The sequence below is a fragment of the Lagopus leucura genome, unplaced genomic scaffold, assembly GCF_019238085.1.
Source record: "Lagopus leucura isolate 7727_CA_CO unplaced genomic scaffold, USGS_WTPT01 Super-Scaffold_100021, whole genome shotgun sequence".
NCBI classification, from domain to species: domain Eukaryota; kingdom Metazoa; phylum Chordata; class Aves; order Galliformes; family Phasianidae; genus Lagopus; species Lagopus leucura.
Window position 1 is genome coordinate 5176168 of NW_024962274.1, and position 8219 is coordinate 5184386.

Below are 8219 nucleotides of genomic sequence, written 5' to 3' on the forward strand. Positions count from 1 at the left end.
GCCCTACTTAGCGGCAGCCGCGCGGCCGCCCGCGCTTATTCCGCGCCGCCATCGCCGCGCGGCCGCGGCCGCCGGCGCGTGGCGACACCGCGCTCCGCTCCGCCCCGCGGCGCGGCGGACGGGCGGGGATCGCGCAGCGCATCGCAGCGCATCGTAGCGCATCGCGTCCCCGCCCCGAGCGGGGGGGAGCCCCGACCGCCGCCGCGCCGCCGACCGGCCGCGGAGGTGCGGCCCGGAATGGCGGCGCTCCGCCCCGCGTCCCCATTGGCCGCGGCCGCCGCAGTGCCCCGGCCCGCACCGTGCGGATCGGGCTGCGGGCAGAGCTGCGCGCCGCTCCCTCGGCTTTGTCCCCGCCGGTCCGCGGCCCCGCACCGCTCCGCACCGCCGGCCGTACCCGTCCACGAGCTCCCGTCTGCGGCTCCGGGGCGGCCCCGCCGGACCCGGCTGCGCGGAAAGCAGCGACCCCGAAGTTTGCTCCAAGCGCGGCGCGGGCGAAGGAGCGGGAAGGAAAGGTTGAGAGGGAGCGCGTGGGTCTCTGCCTCTGCCCCACGCGTAGTCAGAACCCCGCTCCGAGCGGAGCGGGCTGCGGCTGCTGTACTGTACAGGAGATACGTCTCTGGAATGGGTGAGGGATAAAGACTGATATGGAAGGCCCTGTACTCCGTTTCCTATGCTTGTTATTCTAACAGCTGCCGGAACACACGCCTCCTCCTTGTCCCTTCCAACTTTCCCGAAAGCAAAAGACCCCACTTGACTTCTGCCCCCGCTGCTTCAGGAACGCGTATCCTCCTCCAGTTCTGAGCGACGTGTGTGACTGCTCCTGCTGACCCGCCCTTGCCGCGATATTTTGTCCCCTCCAGGTCTCTGAGCACACAGCTGTGCCCCTACGCAGCACTGCGGGCAGGGAGAGCTGTACACACAGCTCTTCCTATTGGAGAGAAGCCCAAAGTTCATCAAAAGGCAAGAAGGAAGGGAAGCTTTTTATTTTTAAAACGTGCAGCAGAGGGAACACTTAAAGCCACACTCAGCACAGATGAAGCATGTCTGGTTGGCAAAATAAATTGCAAGCTTACACCTGATGAGCTTGTAACGACTGACCTGCAGCCACTGACACAGTACCTAACGTAGCCTCTGAAATAGGCTGGAAACTTGCAGTTATTTTATTCTTTAGACCCAGACTCTTGGAGTTCTCAGCGTGCAAGAAAGGTCTCTGCTTGTAACGCTTCTATGAAGTTAAGGTTCTCCTGCTCCCGTAGTAGTAACCCCTGGTAATGGTGAGGCAGCCTCCACCCCATTCATTTTTACTTCTGGAATGCACTAATCCAGACATTAGAAGCTGTAACAGGGTTTCTGCTGTCTGTGCCTCCAGTGCTGTCAGGAGCACAGCTTCACTCCTGCTCAGGAAATCCTGGCTCCATGCAGCTCTGTAAACCAACCCATGTGCTGTAGAATGGAGCTGTGCTTTTTTGAATGTATTTATTCTGTGCAGGTGGACTCAAGCAGCCAGGTTTGGTGCAGCTGCAGCGTGCAGCCCCCTTGGAGCAAGTTTCAGACCTGGTCACCAAGTTATCAGTGTAAGATATTCAGCATCAGTGAATATTCATTACGCTTTGTTTTTATATATATGCACACATGCACGTTAACTTATATACATATATATATACATACATGACAGATTTCTTTGGCCTCCTTTCAATTCACACCAAATTTGAGTTTTTTTCAAAACTGTCTACATGTCTCTTCCCTTAAATCTCATTTGTTCTCCATAACCCTATTTCTAGGCCAACTTCACTTTTAAACGTTGCATCTTGCTTGCTTGCTTTACTGGAGCCAAACCCCACCTCTCTCACCCTGCAGGTACACTAACGGTGTGCAGAGGGATGGTGTAACTACAGCACATCCTTCATCCCGCACAGATTCACCCTGCAAAGTCCCCTCATCCTTCAGCTATAAATAAGTCAGCTGCACTTATCTCACACTGCAGCGAGCTGAGTAACTGTGAGTAAAATTCCCCCATTCAAGCTACAAGATAAAAACATTTTTTACATTTCATGCTTAAATATTTTATGCTCCACTTTAATATTTTATACTTGGTGATTATATTTAGGTTTCTTATATGTAATATTTAGAAAACCCCAATCTAAAAGCTGGATGTTTGCCACCCCCCCTTCATGAAACAGATCTCTGAGTTCTGCCCACCATTGTGCTGGGATGGGGCTGACCAAGCACCGTGCTGCAGCACCTGGATCTGGGTGTGACTTCTGATGCTTCAGGACCTTATCGTGTTCAGAGGGTGAGGAGGAGGAGATACCTTCCTGAGGTGAAGTTTCAGCAAGATGTGATCTGTTAAGGCTGGTTAATTTGGGATGAAAAACAGAGGCTTGTGCTGTTATGCATTTAGAATATGTAAGTCCTGGGTATTAATTTAAAACTCCCATATCTAACCCAATCTATTTGAAAGGAACATTAATGCCAAATGCCTCAAATGCTGCTCTGAAGTGAGGTTCTTGAAACAGAAGTGAATGATGCAGATTGCCAACTGTGAACAAAAGCTATGTAAAAACAGAGAGGCTGCCCAAACTAGAAGATCTACCGATTTGTTTAAGACTATTTTCGCATTCCCAGATGGGTGAGAGAAGGCTGCCCAGCAGCCTTTAAAGCTACAGATGTTCATATTTTGCATCCTCCTTTCAACACCGTGCTCAGCTTCCTACAGCCTCTGCCATCCCACGCAGCAGCGCTGCCCCGCAGAACGCACCCATTTCTAACAGTGCTTCAACAGCCATCCCATTAACTGATGGAGCTGCAGTCAGCCTTTACAGTGCTGGTTTGCTCTTCAGATGTTCCTTCTGGGTGGCATGAGCAAAAGCAGTGCTGCAGAAGGCGCTGACGTGGGCCAAAATTAAAGCAGGTGTTGTTCAAGTCATAAACAGAAATAGAGGGCCAACTGGAGAGCCCATCTGGAGCAAGCTGTGCCCTGCCCCCACATTTCTCCGCTATATTTACCTCCACTTACACAGGTGACATTTTCAATAAAGTTAATTTCAATAAATATTTATAAATTCCTGTTTGTGCAGCTGAAGGAATCCTAGAATTTTATGAGTGTCCTGAGGACATTACAGCAGAGGTAAGTCTTCACTTGACTTTTATTAAAATTAAAAACCCTTTCTCAGCTGTTCTGTAACTGTTCTATGTTACAAAGGAAATTAAGAGATTCTAGTCTTATAACCGAATACCTTACACAACATCACTGCACAGTTTCACATCAGAAACCTCAAACCCTTTGGCATGGCGCATCCAAGAGCCAATTTAGCTGCATTGCACCAATGCTCTGCTCTCTCCCAAACCCACATTAGGGTACCCCCAACCCTTTCACAACCAAATTCGTTAACCAGAGTTAATGGTTAATTAGCATCCTCACACTCTCCAACCCCATGGGTGCATTGCCCAGGCACCCCTCTATCTCTGGTCAGCACACCTCTCCCTCTGGTTGGCAGCCCCATACTAGGGGCTGTCCCCAGGCTACATGGAGGTTCCACACTTGCTCTCAGCTAACCTCTTACACACAAGGGCTTGAAGAGTACAGCTGACAGTCTGTCTTTAGGCAAGCAGCTAATGGAAGTTTTCCAGGCCACACAACAGCAATGACTGAGGAAGTAGTTCCAGCAGTGTTGCAACATACCGTGTTTCTTGCCTGTAAGCTTTAAGTGAAGACTTAATAACTGGAACATTCATATGATCCCTCCCAGATGATTACTCTGGGCTCTAACATCAACAAGAGATCATTCATATTCAGCCTTTCCCATCATGTGGGGCCACATGAACTCTCTTCCTCCTTTTCTGTCTTTGGCATATGTTGCAGGAACTAAATGGACTCAGAGCTGTTTGCACTTCTCAGAGATGATGGGCTCAGACTTACAGCAAAAGAAGGGAGTAGAGAGAGGCAGAGCCCACAGCTCACTGCTGCCGAGATGGCCCTGCTTCCTCATTTCCCCCTCCTGGGTGCTTCACGGCACATACACTGCCCACCCCTGTGCTCACACTGTCTTTCCACAAAGACGCTCAGCCTACTGAAGCAATGCATGCACCCATTCGGCTTGCTTTGCCAGGCTACCTCTCTCCAGGTGCAGCAGGATCCTGCAGGTCTCCAAGTAGCTGAACAAGTGGGATGCAGAGTACAGCATTCACTCAGACCATCTTTTCAACACGAATAATCCAGATCATCGTCTAAGTTGATTGTTAACAAGGGACCCATTATCAAGAATGAGGAGTAACCTGCCCACCTCTGAGTCACTTTAACCCACCAAGCCAGCAGGAAGTCATTCGCATGAAAAACTTAAGAAAAAGCTTTTTCTCTTAATGAATTGGTTACTTACAGGGCATTAAAGGCACCAGAAAAGACAGATAAGCATCAGAGCAGGTGGCATCAGAAACAGGACCTGCAGCACACAGCAGCAAAAGGCTGTGACATGGCTCGGCTGTAACTCACACCCTCATACAGCACTACACAGGCCTCGCTTCCTTCACGTGAAGTTTCTGCAAGCAATTTCAGGGGTTGAAGAGCTGCTCATCACCTTAATACCTAAGCAGTTCCTCCAAGCGGGAGATTCTTTGTTCAAGAGAGGATTATAGGAGCAACTCCAGTGAACAGCCCACGCCTTGTTAGTGGGCTTCTAAGAAACAAGGTCACTGCTAACAAACAGCAGGAGCACAGCAGAGCATCACAGCTGGACAACGTGGGCACGATCAGAGTCAGCCACCGGATGAGCTGGCAGAAGTAAGAAACCGTTGTTTGCAGAACACAAGTGCACAGTGCATTTTAGCAGGTTAAAAATAAAACCATTACTGGATATTGGCAAACTGACAATTTTATTGTCACCGTGTCGTTTGGGAAATTTTCTGCATAGAATACAAACAAAATAAGACAAAAAAGTTCATGTGAAACTACCATTTCCTCTTTAGGTAACCACGAACAGAAAACTTTCCAGCTTATGACAGCCACACAGTAAGACATCCCTGCACAAGATCAGACATCAGAAGAGTGACAAATGGAACCAGCTTACCCGTGAAAACTGACTGTGCTGACAGAAGCGAGTGAAGGAAAAAATATATCCAATTAGTTAAGATTTCTGCATTCTACGCAAGGAAAATACAGATGGACAAAATTAATATTTGAGTTACGATTCTCACAAGAGTGGCTTTAATACTGGATAGCAGCAGTTACAGCAGCGTGAACGGGTGGCACACTGAATGTCTTGCAGTATCTCACGCAGTGACGACAAGATGACATTTCCAAGTATTACTCTGCTTGAATAAAACAGTTTTAGGAACTTAACATCCTTATTGAACTATTTCCTGGGTTTGAGTGCAGGTGTCAGATTTGTAACCATCAAGTCTCACATTACTAAACAGTTGATTTTAGAAAAAGTGAACCATGAAATGCTCTTACAGCCTACTCCACAGTCACTGTCTTCAGCTGTAGAGAATTCACTTCTCTTGTTGGACCTCTGTAACTAAACCCAAAATCTAGAAGTCTTTCAAGAAGGAATATATGGAAAGCAGATCAGGTTAGGTTAAGAAGGCAGTGATTCAAATATTCATCAAAAGCTTTTACCTTAATGCACCCGAGTATTTGAGCTCTTGTGTAATTGTGCAGCACAGACACAAAATAGTTGAGCAAAACCTTGCCCCAAATCCCTCAAGAGGCCCAAGGTCAGCAAGCCAGCAACCTAGCAATCTAAACCTAGACACAAAATTCAGACCTCACTCCATATGCAGAAGTACAAGTTCTTCAAATTCTTATCTGTTAGAAGCACAAATTCCAAAGGACTGTAAATGAATGTGGTAAAAAAAAAAAAAACTAAGATGAAAGATTATCAAAATGTATTTGCCATTTTTGGTTGATCTTGCTTTTTGTATTTGTATTTTTTTTTTTTTTCCTTTTATTGATACAGTTCAGAGACATGAGAAGTTTTCAATATGCAAACACACCTCAAGCAGTGGTTGACTTCCCAAGAAGCTTTGAGCACTCCATGCTCAGAAATCTCAAGTATTATTCATGCTGAATTAGAGTTCCAGTACAATTTTCACAGTTCTAGCTTCTGCCTTGAAAACACTTTGAATAAAACCTGTACAAATTGAAAAGTATCTCAGTGCTGGGGCCTGGAGTCAACTACAGTACATGCCTTTAAGGCAGCTCAAGTCTTTCTTCATAGAAACAAACTATTTTTTAAAAAGTACATGCAATGGAGAAAAGGATATGCATGCCAATATGTATCCTCACAGCTTAAGGCATGGGGAGAGAAGAGCATTTTGAGGGTCTGGTTTGTTCCAAAAACTGAAGAATAATAAAATCAATCAGGATCGAGTTTGGGTGTAACCTCTTCAAATTGCTGCTTTTTTTTTTCACTGGGACTGATGCACTAATAAAGAATTTGGGTAGTCGCAGCTCTAAGCGCACGCACTGGAAAACATTACTTGTCAGCCTTGGTGACAAACGCTTTATTCTCACAATTCAGAGCCTCCAAGGGGGAAACAAAATACTTGCACAGCATCCAGTGCCTACATATGAACCTCAACTTTCAGATATCAGCTCTTCCTCAAGAACTATACTGCAAAGGGTAAATGCAGCTGCTGTGCAGGGGAGTCAAAAGAAGTCACAGGGTTTCAAAAGAAGCTAATTGTGAACGCTTCTGTATAACGATACGGAAAACATGTGAACCGGGAGACTGTACACAGCCAAGCAGTTTTTCTCCAGAGGTGGGGCTCCCTCACTCCAAGTGCGGGTGCAATTCGTACAAAGGTTCACACAAGAGAAGAATGGTTCAGAATTAAATTTAAAAAAATACAAAAAAAAGATGAATTGAAGCTCTGTGCCTAGAAGATGTTTGCACAAATACCAAAATGCTCCATAATATTCAATGTCATCTCAAGGTAGGCTTCATCTAAGTCTGTCAGCAGGACAGCCGCTAGTCCCTACCTGGGACTAACACACACTCAGTTTATAAGGTGAGCCCACCTCCCCCAGAACCCCAGCCCCATGCTGAGCCGAGCCCCAAGAGCTGGTATTTCAGGCTGCAGAGCACTGCTCAGCCACACCACAACGCAGCGGCAGCAAGCTGCATTGGTTTCTGTGCTTTGGAGAAACCTCATCACACAAACATGAACATTTCTCTTTGATACCAGAGGTGGGAGGAGACAAGAAATCCCTTATCCACTCATGGCTCCTCTCCCTCCCGAAGCAAAGGGTTGGATACTCACTGAATATGGAGTGTTCAAAGATAATGGGCTGTCCCCATGTAGAATCAGAAATAACATTTGAAAACACTGGATCACATCACCCTTGGTTGGAGCTTTTCCACAAGGCTTCATGCCAACCCTACTTTCTGAATCCCAGATCAAAACTAAAAGATGCCCACCCTATGTAAAGCAGAGGCTTTTTCACCACTTCACTCCAAAGCAGCGCAGAACATCAGTCAGTCAAACAAGTCCGCAGTAGCAGCACACAGCCACCGGCCCAGACACAGCATGGTGTGCTGCATCCCCCTTCTCTGCAGAAAAGCCAGGGTATGAACAAAACTACTTACAAGAACATGGAAGAAAAGGAAGAGTAGACAGGACCAAAAGGTGTTCAACCTTTTGTTGAGTGCAGGGGTAGGAACTAAACTAAAAGCCAGCAAAAAAAAACCCAACCACCACACATTCAGATTCTTAATTCCTCTGAGTAAGAAAACAGCTTTTCTGAAGTCAGGGATATGAAGCAAAGAGCAAGAGGTAATAAATGATAGACAGCATTTAGACAACAAAGATACTGATGAAAGGTATAATAAAGCTGCTACAAAACAGTCTAACAGGTGTGCTCCTGTATCTCTGCAGTGCCTCGGTTTCAACCTTTTATAATCACTGATGAAAATGCTGCAAAAGCTGAAATCAAAACTAATTTTGAAGCCTATACACTGAGTGATTTTCTACCCTCAGCACGCTGCCATTTATCACTTCTCCATTTACAAGCAGCTCCAAGATGAAAACAATAGCTTTAAAGAAGTCAATCAGATCTGAAATTAACCTGACTTTAGTACTTATTTTTTTGCTCTAGAAAATTTGTTCCACTCTGTGCTAGGTCTGAAGAAAATGTATTTTAGAGGAAAAAAAAAAAAACCTTAGTTGACAATAGTTTGGCTGCCAGAACCTGTACATCTGAAATGTTATGTTATAGAAAG